The sequence below is a fragment of the Bos javanicus genome, chromosome 17 (assembly GCF_032452875.1).
Source record: "Bos javanicus breed banteng chromosome 17, ARS-OSU_banteng_1.0, whole genome shotgun sequence".
NCBI classification, from domain to species: domain Eukaryota; kingdom Metazoa; phylum Chordata; class Mammalia; order Artiodactyla; family Bovidae; genus Bos; species Bos javanicus.
In genome coordinates this window covers 25,372,557-25,391,037 of record NC_083884.1, presented here as the reverse complement: position 1 = coordinate 25,391,037, position 18,481 = coordinate 25,372,557, and the positions used below count along the sequence as shown (strand labels likewise).

At 34.9% G+C, this 18,481-nt stretch overlaps 2 long non-coding RNA genes across 2 annotated transcripts; one reads left to right on the top strand and one right to left on the bottom strand.

Annotated features, from left to right (window-relative positions):
- Positions 1-236: 236 nt before the first annotated feature.
- On the bottom strand, positions 237-8,484 carry LOC133228600 (uncharacterized). Its single transcript, XR_009730284.1, has 3 exons — positions 8,184-8,484; positions 4,998-5,094; positions 237-396 (listed from the first exon to the last, which is right to left on the bottom strand). It is a non-coding gene; the product is annotated as an uncharacterized LOC133228600 (long non-coding RNA).
- On the top strand, positions 2,568-13,803 carry LOC133228599 (uncharacterized). The gene is made up of 3 exons (XR_009730283.1): positions 2,568-2,850; positions 10,213-10,337; positions 12,877-13,803. It is a non-coding gene; the product is annotated as an uncharacterized LOC133228599 (long non-coding RNA).
- Positions 13,804-18,481: the final 4,678 nt, after the last annotated feature.

Genomic DNA, 18,481 nt, shown 5'->3' with positions numbered 1-18,481 from the left:
GAATACTGGAGTGAGTTGCCATTTCTTACTTCAGGAGGGGTCTTCCAAACTCAAGGATCAAACCCACATCTCCTACCTTAGCGGATGGATTTTTTTACCACCGAACCCTTGGGAAGACCTCTATATTTCTTACTATCATGCTAATTCTAATTAATTTAAATTATAATTTAGCCATATGAAAAAATTGAAATATAAAAGAATTTATTGAATTGATGCTTTTGAACTGTGGTGTTGGAGAAGACTCTTGAGAGTCCCTTGGAATGCAAGGAGATCCAACCAGTCCATCCTAAAGAAGATCAGTCCTGGGTGTTCATTGAAAGGACAGATGTTGAAGCTGAAACTCCAGTACTTTGGCCACCTGATGCGGAGAGCTGACTCGTTGGAAAAACCCTGGTGCTGGGAGAGATTGAAGGCGGGATGAGAAAGGTACAACAAAAGTTGAGACGGTCGGATGGCATCACCGAGTCAATGGGCATGAGTTTGAGCAAGCTGCGGGGAGTTGGTGATGGACAGGGAAGCCTGGCATGCTGCAGTTGATGGGGTTGCAAAGAGTCCGACCTGACTGAGCAACTTAACTGAAGAAAAAATAGTTTTATATTATTATTGTTTCTTAGGTTTCATTTACCATTTTTAAAATAGGTAACTTGTTTCAACCTACAGTCCAATTCAATAGATATTTTGAAATTTATATGTCCAAATATGACTTATAGATAATAGTCTAATTATATTCCATAATTTTCATGATAAACACTTTAATTTTGAAAGAAATTTATAAGTTTTATACTTAACACTATGTTCACAGATATGTGTTTTTGGCCCAGAATGAAAATAATCCACTTGCAATGCAGGAGACCCAAGTTCAATCCATGGGTCTGGAATGTCCCCTGGAGAAGAGAATGGCTACCCAGTCCAGTATTCTTGCCTGGAGAATTCCATGGACAGCGGAGCCTGGTGGATCCATGGGGCCATGAAAAGTTGATACTACTAACACTTCCACGTGTTTTTCTTTATCTTCCATTCTTTCCCTTTGATATATATCATATATTTTTCTTAGTGCTTAACAACGAAATCATTATGACTGTTTTTGCAAGTCTTATATTGAACTGTTAAGAAGAATTATAGTGTGCCCTGTAATGCAAAAGGGCTTACCAGGTAGCTCAGTGGTTAAAAAAAAAATCCATTTGCCAATGCAGGAGAGATGGGTTCAATTCCTGGGTCAGGAAGATCCCCTGGAGAAGGAAATGGCAACCCACTCCAGTATTCTGGGCCTGGGCAGTCCAATAGACAGAGGAGCCTGGCAGGCTACGGTCCATGGGGTCACAAAAAAGTCAGACACGACTTTACATCTAAAACCAAAACCAATCAAGCCTTCCGTATCCCCTGATCCTGTTTATGACACCAATTGTCTTCCTGAATCTCGCTATGCGCACTGTTGCCTGAACCCAGGGTAGACAAGAAGCAAACTAAGAGGCTGGAAGGAGATGTTAGGATCCACAGGAACTGCAGACACCTTTATTCTCTCCTGGCTGGTATGGCAGCCATAACACAGCCTCTCTCCTGGCTGATGCAGCAGCTGTAGAAACAGCCACAACATAACCATACAGAGCTATAATGGAGCCATAACATAACCTCATATAACATAGCCATGGTGTCACTCCAGTGTAGCCCCAGTACAGCAGCAGCCAGGACTTTCATGGTGAAGCTCATACAAGTGTACCCACGCACAGTAACCTGTGACCAAGCAGGTACCTCGTGACGTGCATGAGCAATGGTATAAATGATCTCAGCTGTTACATAGTCATTGTTTACAAAACGTGGGGTGAGAGAGCCTGAACACACCTTCTTGGCTAATTTGCTCTCTCTCCACACCTCCACAATTGCTTGACCCCATCCCCTAAAATCTCTAAATCTTTCTATCTCTCTCCATATATATGTATGTACATGTGTATGCATGCATGTATAAACACACATTTTGTTGATATAACAACATGTTTTACTCATATTATCCTTGAAGCAGACTTATCCGGCAGTTCAATAATTCAATATTATATTAGGCACTAGAGTCTATTCTGGTTTTTTTCCTGTTCCTTCTTTTCCTCCTTTGTATTTTGATATGAACCAGAAAACACACACACACACACACACACACACACACAGTCTTACTGAGTTTGTTGTCAACACAATAATCTGAGTTGGTTTTTTGAAGACACTAAATATATAAACTAAAAAATTAGTTATATGTGACAACTTACTGATCTGTATTTAGGAGTAAAATAGTAGAGTAGTACTATTTATTGCGATCACTTGTTTTCACATTTCTGTTTGATGCAGTACACAGCTGATACAAGAGGGAGTGCCGTGAATGCTTATCACCGAGCTGTACCCTTCCTGCCTAGCCCCTAACCCTGGTAGTTCCTAAGGTGTCCTTGGACCTTGTTGATTCTACTGCTACAGTTTAAAAATAACTCATTAAGTAATAGTTTTATCTGTTCCTCTTTTCCTTCTATGTTGTAGCTGCTGCTGCTTGTTTTTCTTAGTATGCCAGATATGATGTCATCATATGCTCTGTTTTGAGTGTCTTAATAACAGCTGCCCCAGTAAATATTTTATAAAATATTCAAGTCTAGCTAGAGTTTCAAATAATATGCTCTATCTGCAAGTCATGTGACCAATCCTTAAAAGACTAGTATACTGAGTGAATTTAAAGTGAAAACAATCACAAACAGAACAAAAAACACAAAAAAACTAGCAAAGAAATGTGGGAAAAGACTTTGGGACAAAAAAAAAAAAAAGCTGGGACAAGTTGTGAAGAGGGCTGGAATTATTCGGAATTTTACTTGAACATGTTAGGTAAGTTGGGATATAAATTAACTCAGTTCTTCAAATTGGTACACATTATATTTGTTTTCTACCATGTCTGCCTTATGTCTTTTATGTTTAACTCAGATAAGAGTTTCTTAATCTATTTAGTAATTTATTCATTCATCTGGACCCATTTCCTAAGCTGTTATGGAATGGATGTACAGTTGTTTGCACTGCTGCTATGGGTTTTGTGATAATGTCTTCCTCGGGGTACTGTGCAAGGTGTTTGGATCACTCAAAAATTCTGAAGTGGACTGTAGTTATGATTCATTTTTATTTGATATAAATATCAATTGTTGATTGAAATAATCTAATATTCTGTCATTAATGATGCAGACACCAAGAGTTAGAGGCAACAGTAGATGGTTTTAAAATTGCAAAATGTTTATCATGCTCCAGAGATTGAATTCTCATAATAGGTGATAACAGGATGGCAGGATATATTGGCATATTTTTATCCATAGGAAGATATATGTTTTCTTAATGCAAATATTGATTCTCAATTTGGCCTTAGTCACAATGAATATCTGAGTCGATGAATCTTGATATTGACCTTAATAGTAATCAATTCCTACTTCATATTCCTGAAGTCATAAATTACAGTTATATGCCGTTCTGGTCTTACTGCTTTCTAATTTCCCACGACATTCTCAGATCAATACCTCACTATTTACTAAGTGAAGAAAACAATTTATTCTGATAACACATTTGTAGTACATAACATTTTAAAATTACAAAGCTGATATTTTAGCTTTTCTAACTCCTAATAGGCATTGCAAGATAATATGTGATCAAGGGAACTTATGTACCTGACATCCTTGAATCTTCAATAACTTGATTTATAATTGATGACTGATGCACATTTTTATTTCTAAGTGTGAAGGTTACATAAATAAATAGGTAGTTACATTGTTTTATTCAGAGACATGCCACTTAAAGCAATATTATAAATGCAAAATACTTGAAATTGAATTAAGCATTTTAAGCTGAGCCATAAAATCAGTTGTTGGAATGCAGAATTAGAAGATAATTGCCAGATTTCAGCATCAGTATGTACCATTTTCTAAAACTTTAGAAGTGTTATGACAGTAGTTAAACTATAAAAAGCTGCACCTAGATGAAATTGACTCATCAAAAGAAATATACAGCAAAGAGACTACAGAATGGGCCTGGAAAATTAACAAGGCCTGGTGCTCTCTGCCTAAATCATTGTTACACACTAATTAGTGCTGTGCTCTGATTTGAGGCTTTAAATTTGTTCCTTTGAAGATTTTCTTAAAATTGTATTCAAAGGAAAGGCTCCTCTTTAATAAAACTGTATAATTCTTCATTCACTTGGGAAACATAGCTTCCTAGCATAATGCTGCTTGAAAACCTGGAGCTGACTTCTAATAGAGGTGCTAATTATTAACATTCCAGTATCAGCCAAAGGCTGCATTCTCTAAGACTGAAATAAAATAATAGTGCACAAATATTTCAACTCCATTCCCAATAAGTACTTGAAAAATTCAATAATGTTCATTAAATGCATAAATGTGAATATTAAAAATAAAGATATTTCCCCTGTGATTTATGATGTACTGTCTGAAAAGCAAAGCTGAAGAAAGGCATCATTATATGGCATAAAAAGGAATTCTTTGGCTGTTAATTATAATGTAAATTTATCATTACACCAGGAAAAAAGAACAGCTTGATATTTAAAAACCATCAGGCATGGTTGGTCATTCAAAATATAGATGCATTAATCTTTAATAATTCATGGAGTACAATATGGACAAGGATAATATAAAATGATGAGATACCTTAAAATGACTTAAAAGAAAGTTCTAGTAATGGTCTATTATAAATGGAAACTTGATGGAAGAAAAGAGGATATTTAACTTTTTCTTTTAGAAGATAGAGTAGTTAATAAGAAAATTTATATAGAATTTATCTCCATATGTCTGCAAATTACCTTATTTACTACTATTTTTTTCTCTACCATTTTTACAATGACACAATGTAAAATCCCTTCCCTATGTGAAGAAAGCTATCACTGTCATGTTAGAAAAGGAAGTAGCTTGCCCTGGGAGTTAAAATAATGAACTTTTTAAAAACACATTAACTCTCTGTGTGTCCTTGGGAAATTGGCTTACCCTCTCAGGCACTTTATTTCCTCATTTGTGCAGCCAGAGTCAGAGACGCTGATTTCCAAATGTTCACCATGCAAGTGAGATCGAGGAGGTTTTCACCCTAAAAGATAAAACAGGGTTAGTTGATAATCTTGTATTGTGTCAGTTTAAGCTGGAAATACATGATACTTTCCAGAATTTTCTTCCTTGAATGGTCTCAGGTAAAGACTGGTCACAAGAGGTATTTGTTTGAAGTTGGGGGAAGAAGGTGAAATAAAAGCCATTGTACTTTGAAAGTTGTCATCGGTTGAAGCAGTAGGGATAAATGCAGAATTCTAGCTTGTTCTCAATTTGCTACTTGCCCAGCTCTTGTCATCAAATTCTGACTCTACTGAGCAACTAGATGCTGAGCGATTGCAATGGAGAGCCAACAACTTCCCATGGTCATCTATCCTGCCCTCTTTGTGATTCTACCCTAGCAGCCTCCTGCCAGCTCTGACTATTTCATCTACATCAGGGCTATTTGGTGACTTTTTCCTTCTCCTTTCTAGTCCTTTTAATTCTTCAATTCCTCCAACAATTGTGTAGCAACTAACTTTGGAGTAGTAACTTCTTGATTTTCTAATATCTATTAATGATCATGCTTTCTTGTTGAAATCCTAACAGACATAATTGGTGAAGCTGTGCATCAGAGCTAGCATATTTTAAAAGCTTCATGGATAATACATACGTAATAGTTAAAAATAAAGAAAATGCCCATATATCTTCAATTTCATTGATCCCATAAAATTATTAGATACAATCCAGAATTCCCAAATATATTTAATCTTGAAAGTAGTGTTAAATTCATGTATTCTTGATTTCGCATTATTATAAATTTCTGGACTTTGCCTTATCTTTAAAATTTTACTTAAATTTAAGTAGCAGATATATAAAAAGAAACTTTGAAATTGATATTCATGTAAGCTAACTAAAGAAGAAAAATTTTGAATAAAAGTAAATTTAAAGAAAACTTACTAGTATCTCAATGTCTGTATTTGAAAGAGTATCAGAACTCATCTGACATGAATTCACTGAGGAATCCAAATTTCTCTTGGTTTCTAAGCACAAACTGAGTATTTTTAATATAATTTTCCAAAAGTATTGTTTCATGATTTTTTGGGGGAGGGAGAAGGTTAGGAGATATCATTCAAATTTTCCCAAATCTTACTTCCTGCTTCTTACCAGCCAAATGTATATGTACTGTTCATTTATAAGGAAATGTGATACATAATTTCCTGAGAATACTGCTGACTATCAAAGTCTGGGGACTTGTGGAGCTAATAGAAACAGTAGAATGATGTGATATCAGTTTGTGAGATTGCCTTAACCATATATTTACTTAAACTTTTCAAATTCAAAGCTGGTATCCGCTTACGTAATATGGCTTTTAGAGAAATTCAAGCTCATGAATGAGAATTTCTTAGAGACAGTGTTCATAATGATACATTCTGAAATATCTGGAAATTGAGTTCACAGTTAAGGTCCCTGATAAACTGAGGGACTCAAAAAAATATAATCAGAAGGTCCCAGCACAGGCAATGAAGGAAGTTAAAATAGGGAGACTGTCCATCTTTTTCCATCTTTTTAGAAAGGTGTGCAAAAATCTTCTAGGAAATTAAATTCTCAGCTTAATCTTATCTTCTATAATGCTTAAATTTCATTTTACTTTTTGTGAATTAAACAGTGTATTGTTCTAGAAGTACTAAAGGAGAGATAAGCCAGAACTCTCTCTCCCCAAATAATATTCCAAATCCATGTCTTACATATATTGTGGCCAATAATCTTATTCTTTACCAATAGGAAATAAAGTGAGAAAAAGCAAACTGAAGTGGGGTAGGGGAAGCATAATATAAGTATTATTTTTCCTATGTATCTATGGCAAATGCCAATTTTCCATGACTTAAAGCCAAGACAAAACAAATTATAAAATATTTTCATAAGGCCAATTCCAAGCTAGCAATTAGTTCCATAGCCAAGAGACGAAAAAAGATATGAATTATCCAACTTAGATGACTTATCCAACAAACAGCTAACAGAGTCATAGCGGGGAGAATTCAAGATGAACAGAGGAAGAGGGACCAGGAGAAAATAAAGAGCCACAGGCGAACAGCTGTGTGGGGGTTATTGTCTACTCTCTGTAACAAACAGGGAGAATGATCACTGTATTTGCTAGAATTAGATTGGACTACATGTTCAAAACATGAAGATCAGCAGTATAAGTACGATATAAAATTTCACGTGCAGGAGAAAGCCACATTTCAGCAGCCATGAACTATTCTAATAATTTACTTTGTGGCTTTCCAAAATTGTCAGTGTGGTAGACTGAATTCTATCATGATCCCTCGAATCTTGTCCATTAGAGTACACATCCTATATAATTTTTTGTGTAGGCAGAAACCGTGACATTATTCTAACCATTAGAATATGGGAAAGGTAAGGGAATTTTGCAATTCAAAAGGAAACGTCCTTTTTGGGTCTGACAATTAGGTGAGCCCTTTGAAAGAGATCCCAGACTTTCCCTAAGTTATAGACTTAAAGAGCAGAGACATTCTCCTGTTATCCTCAAAGGAGCAAACTGGCATATTGTAGAGAAGGGCTCACACAGTAGGGAATGGCAGCAGCCTTTAGGAATTGAGCGCCTCAGTCCTGCACCTGCCAGGAATGGAATTCTGCCAACAACCACAAAAGCTTCAAAGGGGATCTCAAGCATCAGAGGAGCCCACAGTCCCAGCTGACACCTTGATTACAGTTTTCTGAGACCCTGAGCAGAGGGCTAACTTCAACCATGCCCAAATTCCTGACTCAGAAACCGTGAGATCCTAGATGGCTTCTATGATCTATCCAACACAGCTTCTTGAACTTTTGTCCTCATATCTCTTCTGTAAAAAGAAACATGAAAGAAGGATTAAATAAGAAGGAGAAGAAGAATAAAAGTGCCTCCCTTTAAGAACACTTTCTAAATTTCATACTCCACAGTTCTGATTATATATCTCTACCTAGAACATGGTCACATGACCACCTTCATCTGGGTAGGAGGGTTCCATTACAAAGAAAGAGTGTGCAACTGGGTATCAGGAAAAAGTGAGATTATCTAGCACAAATTTCATATAATTTAAAGACGTTAAGGGAAGCGGGTAGTGGGATGGGTGTGCTGATCCAGAATGTTACCAGAGAGCAATTAATTCACTGCTAGCAGAATTGGTCCATATTCAATCTGGTCAGAAAATAATAAAGACTTGGAGCAATCAAGTATCTTATAAATTATCATATGTAAAGTTCTACTTTGGAGAAGGAAATGGCAGCCCACTTCATTATTCTTGCCTGGAGAATTCCATGGACAGAAGAACCTAGTGGGCTACAGTCCATGGGGTCACAAAGAGTCAGACACAACTTAGCAACTAAACAGAGTTCTACTTATCATAGTAGTAACAGAAGACCTGAACTTATTTTTTAACATAAAATTATATAAATCAAGGTAATAAAACTACAGTCCTCTACAAAAGAGCACCAATTTCAGTCAAGCATGTTAGAAAAAAAAAAGACTGAAGTACTGTTCCTTACAGTCTATTGGAAAAAAATATTTTACATTGAGGTTTGGCTAAAATAATTATATGCATTGGGTTGTTGATAACATTTCAAGATACATGATTCAGAGGCTCCTTAGTCTTAATGTTATTTGATTTGTGTTCAATAATTTCATCACTTTTGAATTTCTGGTAAGTCTTACTACTATAGCTTCTTTTATCTCCACTTAACCTCTCAGGCTTTCAATATAGCCAGTCCTTAAACTCAGTTAATTAAATAATGACCTTATTTAACATTGGTAATATATGTTGCACACACACACACATACACACATACACACATACATATATATAGTCTAATTTCATGATAATACAAGTTGGGATATTAATATACTAAATATCACTCATTTTAACAATCAAAATCCTAGCAAGTAAGAAGAGGATAACTAAGTCATGAAATTGCCATATTCTTATGGTTAATGTATAACTTTTTAATGGAACATGATATGTTTTATGTCTTGTTCTCTTAATTGTGATTATAGAAACACTATTTACTGTTTTTGGACTTGGTACTTGGTCTTGGTCAATTTTTTTTCACAATCTCCAAGAAAGCCACATTATAATTCTATTTCACATAAATTAGCTATCTCATCTGTGAAGATATATTATGCATAGATTTTTTAATTCAATTGAAATTCAGCAAACAGGCTATTATAAAGCTATCAGCTTTGATCAGTCTGACTTAGTATATTGGCTCAATGGATACAGGGGTCTGTTATTTTTCTGATCCTCTTAAGTTCCTCTGAAGTTTCTTTGCTCTAAATGAACTCTATTCTCCTTGTTAAAACTGAAGGACAAAGGGTCACAAAGACTGAACTCAATTGGAAAAAAATTAAACTGACTTTAGTTTCAGCTAATATAATGTGGCAAGGATCTGGCATTTAATTCCCATTTGTTTACAAATGCTAGACAATATGGAGCTTCTGAAACCTCAGAAGGGACTTCTCTTAGAGAAGAAAAATGTATTAAAAAAAAAGTCTCTTTTATCCTTTTCCATTTCAATACTCAAACTGTGATATTTAACTCATGTTATTTAATTCAAATTCTCTGTGTTAAAATAGAAATTTGAAAGCAAATATTTATTTGGCAAAATAGTTAACCAATAGAAGTAGGGAACTCTCTAGATGGATAATACAGTATTGATTTATAATTATTAGTTCAGTTTGGAAATTACATTACTCATATTTATTTTAGTAAGAGTCTATCATTACTTGAAACAAATGTGCACTTGTATATGGAGAAAATAGAAGTAGGAGAGAGATGGGATGATACCCCCAAACTTAAACCAGATAACCCTCTTAGCTCTTCATTAGCCAGGCAGATATGGTTAGCCAACAAATAAGGAGGAATAAAACTACTGTCATTCATGAAGATTCTGTGGTTACCTCTTCTTTGTACCCTTATAATTTCCTCAAAATGAACGTTATGAATATGGAAGAAAAAGTTTCACCCACTTTCTTAGATAGAACTTCAAGCTTCAAAATTTCTGGGTTGGAAAATAGCTTGAAGTCCTGTGATTATGAGGGAAATTTTCCTAGGACCCTGAAATGTAACCAGAATTACTTAATGTTTGTTTATGAAAAGATCTGAATTTTTTCATAACTTATTTATAGATCATGGGATGTAATCTTACTTGTGAAGTGCCTGTCCCTCCCACCTCAACTCTAAAGGATCAGAGAATCAAGAATTTGAATGTCAAAGAGATTGATGTATCTTTCTAACAACAGATATAAAGCAGGTAAATTATTTTAAAAATCTCTGTCTTCCATAGAGAATAGACTTACGGACATGGGGAGAGGGAAGGAGAGGGTGAGATGTATGGAAAAAGAAACATGGAAACTTACATTACCATATGTAAAATACAGTTAGCCAGCAGGAATTTGCTGTATGGCTCAGGAAATTCAAACAGGGACTCTGTATCAACCTAGAGGGATGGGATGGGGAGGGAGACGGGAGGGAGGTTCAAAAGGGAAGGGATATATGTATACCTATGGCTGATTTCATGCATTGGAGAAGGAAATGGCAACCCACTCCAGTGTTCTTGCCTGGAGAATCCCAGGGACAGAGGAGCCTGGTGGGCTGCTGTCTATGGGGTCACACAGAGTCGGACACGACTGAAGTGACTTAGCAGCAGCAGCATGACTGATTCATGTTGAGGTTTTACAGAAAACAACAAAATTCTGTAAAGCAATTATCCCTCAATTAAAAAATAAAGAAATTTAAAAAAAAAAAAACCTTTGTCTTCCAGTACCTATCATTTCATTGCTGCCTTAGTAGATCACCATGGAACAGCCTTCCTAAAGAATCCTTACACAAACTCCACATGTCCACTTCATTTCATAATTTGCAAGCTGATACCATATTCCAAAGTTTGAACAATTTTAGTTCACCTTCATATACTTTATCATTAAAGTAGGGCATTTTATCTGGAGATATTTCTAGACCTGTCCCTGTATTGTACATGAGACTAGAATACTCACAAAACTGTGAGCTCTTGGTGTGATATTACTAGCCCAGATTGCAGCTTCATTTAGGGAAACTTTCCTTTAGAACCCTTCATGTATTTTCAAGCCAGAGGTAAACTTCAGGTGGAAATAAATCATCTCTACCTTTCAAAGTGTTCCGATAAAATGAGTTGTCAAAGGAGAACAGTTGCAGTGTGTCTCAGTGAAATTCCTAAAGCATATTCAAACGCATCCTATCTTCCATATACCAATACATGCCAATAGGTGATAGGAATGATATAACTTTCATCAAATCATGAATGATTCAGTTACACCGGACAGTAAATATCTACTGACTTTGCACGTGTACAAATGAGACTTCATGCTGGGTTTCTTGCCATAAAAACAAAAATAAGCTACAGCTACAAAATGTCTTGCTGGAGCCATTGCACAGCAGGTTCTACTATTCTGTTGTTAATTCATCTCCTCCCAACATGCTCAGACTAACAATTTTTGAAGCAGGACAACATCTTAGGTTGTTAAAACAAATTGAAATCATGAAATAAAGTCTCAGTAGTTTAACATTTTATTGTATTTTATAATTTCATTATAAAATTTTTCATTCAAAAAATTTTTATAGAGATGCTGTATATATACATCATTTAAGTTCTGCCAGTATCATTATACTATATTTGATTTGTCATATATTTATCCACGTATTCATGTCGGTATCTCTCAATTGGCCAAATTTATATTTTTTCCTGGTGCATTTGAAAATAAATTGTAGATACTTTCCCCTTAGGATGTCAGCTTATGTATTATTAACTAGACTTTAATCTTGGTTTAACTTTTGTTATGATGTAAAATATATATAAAATGGAATCCACTCATTTTTAATGCACATTCTCTGAATCTTGCCATTCCTCTAGGTACTGTAACTCTCTAGCAATATAGAATATTATCATCACCACCCCCCAGAAGTTGCCTCTTGTCCTTTCCTGATCAATCACTTCACATCCTCAGATAAAAACTGCTATGGTTGTATTCCACTGTATATTCAGTTAACCTCTTCTAGAAGTTAATAGAGTAATCATGCAGTATGTACATTCTTAATAGACATTTTTCATTTATTATAAAACTTTCAAAGTTTATTCATATTGTTGAGTGTACAGGCAGTTTATTCTCTTTTCATTGCTGAATAAAAATGTATCATTTGTGAATATAATATAGTTTATTAGTTTTCTTATTAGTGGATGTGGCAGCTGTTTCCAGTTCTTTATTACTATGAAAGAGCTAATATGAAAATTCTCATATGAAATTTTATGACACTTACTTTCATTCCTTTTGGATAAATGTCTAGGATTAGAGTTGATGAGTAGCAGCATGGTTGTGGTGGTTTATTTGCTTGGTAGTGTCTGACTCTTGTGACCTCATAGACAGTAGCCTGCCAAGCTCCTCTGTCCATGGCAAGAATACTCGAGTGGGTTGCCATTTCATGGTACAGGATTTTGAAATTCCACCAAGAATGTATGGAACTCCTGGTTATTCTTCATATTTGTCACTGTTTGGTGTTGTGTGTCTATTTTGTTTTAGTCACTTTGAGTGCATGTGTAGCGGTAGCTTTGTGGTTTTTATTTGCATTTTATTGATAGCTCATGATACTGAACTGTTGACACCTTTTCTTTTTGTTATTGGTTGTTTTCATATCTTCTTTTGCAAAGTGTTTATTCAAATATTTTGCCCATTTTTATTACTGGACTGTTTGTTATTTTTATTAATGAGTTTTATGCTCCCCAGATAGTTCAATGGTAAAGAATCTGTCTGCCTTTGCAGGAGATGCAGGAGACAGAGGTTCAATCCCTGTCATGAAGATCCCCTGCAGAAGGAAATGACAGCCCACTCCAGTGTTCTTGCCTGGGAACTCCCATGGACAGAGGAGCCTGGCAGTTTACAGTCCATGCGGTCGCAAGGGATTTGGACATGAATTAGCAACTAAACAATAACATGATACTTAGATACCAGTATTTTGTCAAAAAAATGTTTTTGTAAATACTTTCACTTGGACTATTTATTTTCTTAATGTTTTATTCTATAGGTTATAATTTTTAATTAGATATAAATTATAATTTTAATATCATTTATTAATATTTGTGTGAGTTATCAAGGAAATATTTACCAGACCATCCAAGTCAAAGAAACATATTCATGTTTCCTCAATAGTTTTAAGTTTTATATACATGTTTATGTTCTATCTCAATTTAAAAGTTTTATAGAATGCAAGGTAGGTATCAGGGTGACTATTATAATGCTCATATACATATCCAGAAATTCTAGTAATATTTGTTGAAAGTCTTTTTTTGCTTTACCACTTTTCTCTGAAACATAAGTTGAAAATTAAATAATATACATGTTGGTTTATTTCTGGGCTATTTTGTTTTATTAATGTGTAATGTATTCTTATGCCAAAGCTGCATTCTCTTGATTACTGTATATTTAAAACAAGGTTTGAAAACTGGTAGTCTAAATACTCCAATTTTGTTTTTCAAAATGGCTTTCAGTATTTTAGGTTCTTTGCTTTTCCACACATCTTAGAATCAAACTGTCAGTTACTACAGAAAACTTGCTGAGATTTGATTTGACTTTGTGTGCAATCTGTATATCAATTTGAGAGGAACCGACATCTTAGCAATATGGAGTCTCTCAGTCCATGACAGTGACTTTTCTTATTATTTATTCAAATCTTCATTAAGTGTGGAGGTTTAAAAAAAAAACTGTTGATACTATAAAAAAGATCATTACTTTCTATTTCATAATTATGAATTTTGATTTTTTACTGAATTCACTGATTAGTTCTGTTAATTATACTGTAGATTTCTGATGATATTATATGTAAACAACATGCCTTCTGCAAATAGGTATTCTTATACTCTCTTATCTTTATGTCTTGATTTCTAACTTTCCGTAGTGGCCAAGAACCCTGTAGATGTGGTGAGAATGGATATTTTTTTCTTGTTCCCTACTACAAAGAAGGAATTCAAATCTGCAGTGTTAAATGTGAAGTTAGCCTTAGGTTTTTCATGAATGTCCTTTTTCAGGTAGAGGGAATTTCCTTTTATTACTAAATTGCTACAAGTTTTAATTTTGAAGGAATGTCAAATTTTATCAAATGTTTTTTATCATTTATTAAAACTTAATTTGTACTTTTTCATTTTTACAAAATGGGCTACATCAGTTGATTTTGTAAATTTCAATCAATCTTACATTCCTGTGACAAAATTTATTGGCTGCAACACATTACCCTTTTACATATTGCTATATCTGATTTTCTAAAATACTATTAGTCAAGTTTGCATGTAGGTTTATAGACATATATTAGCCTCCAGTTATTAGTTCCTTCTAATATATATTTTTATTTTGAAATTACCCTCCTTCTCCTCTATATTGTGAATTTGTGAAAGATCGTGTTATTTCTTCCTTAAATGCTTAAAAGAATTGACCAATGGTATCACCTGGTCCTAGAGTTTTCTTGTTGGAAAGTTTATGAGAATGGATTCAATTTATATACAAGACACATAGCTGTTCAAATTTTGCCCTTTGTTTCCTGTACATTTCAGTAAGTTATGTTTTACAAGAAAATTGTCTATTTGGTTTAAATTGTTGTAGTTGTTGACAGAAAACTGTTCATAATCTCTTATTTTGTATGTACCAGTATTACTTGTATGTACCTGTGCTACTTGTTAGACCTAATGGAGGCAGAAGATATTAAGAAGAAGTGGCAAGAATACATGAAGAACTATACATAAAAGATCTTAAAGAACCAGATAACATGATGGTGTAATCACTCACCTAGAGTTAGATACCTGGCGTGTGAAGTCAAGTGGTCCTTAGGAAGCATCACTATGAACAAAGCTAGTGGAGGTGATGGAATTCCAGCTGAGCTAGTTCAAATCCTAAAAGATGATGCAGTTAAAGTGCTGCACTCAACATGCCAGCAAATTTGGGAAGCTCAGCAGTGGCCACAGGACTGGAAAATGTCAGTTTTCATTCCAATCCCAAAGAAAGGCAATGCCAAAGAATGATAAAACTACTGCAGAATTACACTCATCTCACATGCTAGCAAAATAATGCTCAAAATTCTCCAAGTGAGGCTTTAACAGTACATGAACTGAGAACTTCCAGATGTTCAAGCTGGACTTAGAAAAAGCAGAGGAACCAGAGATCAAATTGAAAACATCTGTTAGATCATGGAAAGTGCAAGAGAATTAAAAAAAAAAAAACAAAAACACAACTGCTTCTGCTTCAGTGATTATGCCAAAGTCTTTGACTGTGTGGATAACAACAAAGTATGGAAACTTCTTCAAGAGATGGGAATACCAGATCACCTTACCTGCTTCTTGAGAAATATGTATGCAGGTCAAGAATCAACAGTTAGAACACGACATAGAACAAGGGACTGGTTCCAAATTGGGAAAGGAGTACTTCAAGGCTGTATATTGTCACCCTGCTTATTTAACTTATATGCAGAGTACATCATGAGAAATGCCAGGCTGGATGAAGCACAAGCTGGAATCAAGATTGCCAGGAGAAATATCAATAACCTCATATATACTGATGATACCACCCTTACAACAGAAAGCAGAGAGAAGCTAAGGAGCCTCTTGATGAAAGTGAAAGAGGAGACTGAAAAAGCTGGCTTAAAACTCAACATTCAAAAAACTAAGATCATGGCATCCGTTCCATCAATTCATGAGAAATAGATGGGTAAACAATGAAAACAGTGACAGACTTTATTTTCTTGGGCTCCCATATCACTGCAGATGGTGACTGCAGCCATGAAATTTAAAAGATGCTTGCTCCTTGGAAGAAAAACTATGACCAATCTAGAGAGCATTTTAAAAACAGAGACATTACTTTACCAACAAAGGTCAATCTAGTCAAAGCTATGGTTTTTCCAGTAGTCAGGTATGGATGTGAGAGTTGGACTGTAAAGAAAGCTGAGCACTGAAGAATTGATGCTTTAGAACTTTGGTGTTGGAAAAGACTCTTGAGAGTCCCTTGGACTTCAAGGAGATCAAACTACTCAATCCTAAAGGAAATCACTGCTGAATATTCATTGGAAGGATGATGCTTAACCTCCAATACTTTGGTCACCTGATGTGAAGAACTGACTCATTTGAAAAGACTCTGATGCTGGAAAAGATTGAAGGCAGAAGAAGAAGGGGACAACAGAGGATGATTGCATGGCATCACTGATTCAATGGGCATGAGATTCTGCAAGCTCCAGGTGTTGGTGATAGATAGGGAAGTCTGACATGCTGCAGTCAATGGGGTCACAAAGAGTCAGACATGACTGAGAGACAGAATTTTACCGAACTGTACTAGTACTGATAACCACCCTTTAATTATTAATAGTGGTAATTTGTGTTCTTACTGTCCCTTTTCTAGATCAATCAACTCAGAAGTTCATAAAATGTGTTAATCTTTACAACTTTTAACAAAAGAAATTTTCTCTGTAGAGATATTCTAGTGGTTATCTGTTTTCTATTTTATTGATTTCTGCACTTCATTTATTGGTTGTCTTGGGATTTATTTTTTTGTTGTTGGTGGTGTAGATTTGTATAAAAATCAAATAGGTGATTAGTGGTGCTGTTCAAATCTCCATATCTTACCAATTTTTTGCTTATTCGTTCCATAAATCAATCATTATTTTTATGAGATATGTCATGCCTTCTTAGTTCTTTGTATGTAGAGTAATTGGGTTACATCCTGAACACTGTGAAAGTTACATTCGTCCAAATATTGTTGACATTTTGGTTTGTACGTTTTAGTAGGCATTTAACTTTGTCATATTCAAATGAAAACTCTCTCTTAGGAAAACTAAGGAATCCTAGGTTAGCTCTTTTCTCTCTGTCTGAAGTTTGTCTCCAGCATGCACAGTTCATAGGTAAGTCAGAGATTCAGAAATGTTTATATATAGAATTTGGGGCTTCTTCCCTTTGGTTCACTCTCCTATCAGATTCATATTTTATTTTATAACCACTGTCATCAGCCCAAACTCTGTCTTTGCTTTTTGTGACTGCAAGTACTGCACTTAAAAAAAAAAATTAGAGTTGATTTACAATATTTCAACTATTGTATTGAAATTTCAATATTTTGTATTATATTTCAACATTTTGCTATTCAATTAAATAACAAAGTGATTCAGTTATATGTACATATATGTTTGAAAGTGAAAGTCACTCATTTGTGTCTGACTCTTTGTGATTCCATGGACTAAAGAGTCTATGGAATTCTCCAATCCAGAATACTGAAGTGGGTAGCCTTTCCCTTCTCCAGGGGATCTTCCCAACCCAGAGATAGAACCCAGGTTTCCCGCATTGCAGGCGGATTCTTTACCAGCTGAGCCACAAGGGAAGCAGAGTGAAAGTTGCTCAGTCATGTTTGACTCTTTGCAACCCCATGGACTGTAGCCTGCCAGGTTCCTCTGTCCATGAAATTCTCCAGGCCAGAATACTGGAGTGGGTAGTCGTTCCCTTCTCAGGGAGATCTTCCCAACCCAGGAATCAAACACAGGTCTCCCACATTGCAGGCGGATTCTTTACCATCTGAGCCATCAGGGAAGCCCTATATATGTGTATTCTTTTTCACATGTTTTTCCATTATAGGTTATTACAAGATATTTAATATAGTTCCCTGTGCTATACAGCAGTTCCTTGTTTATCCATTTTATATATAGTACTGTACTGCACTTTAGATCATGGTTTAAATCAACATGAGAGATCTTCTTTAAAGCTTAAAACTCAGTAAACAACAGTTAAGCTAGTCCAAGTCATTTCCTTTTTTCTTTTCTTTTTTGATACTTGACTCCTCTCCTTAATCAGTTTTATTTCTTCACACTCCAGGATAAGTCTAGTAAAAGCTTAAACATAACATTAATGGATCCCCTGCCATTTTTACTATTTCAAAAAGACTCATTTTACCGATATTCTAATTGTTAATGTAAGTTTAGTTGTATTTTGGGTGAGATAGAAGGTACATGGTAAACTTATTCTTTGACAATCAACCAAGTTTCAAAAGAGAAATACATTTTATTATCTGGCTATTTTATATATAATTCAGTTGGTAGTTGCCATTTATGTATCTTGTACTAATTTTTTGGACCTTGTTGTAAGGATTTATTCAGAACAGGAATTGGCCAACAGCTCTCAGATTAAATTTGGCTCACTGCCTATTTTTGTAAATAAAGGTCAATTTAATGCATTTATTCATTTACTTATTGAACATACTCATTTATGTATTGTCGAAGAGTGCCTTCTCATTATATTAGCAGAGTTGAGTAGCTGAGACAGAGACCATAGAAGTGCAAAATGTAAAATACTTACTATTTATAAATAGCCAAGAAGTGTACTCTTTCTACAAACTTTATAAAAAGTTTCAC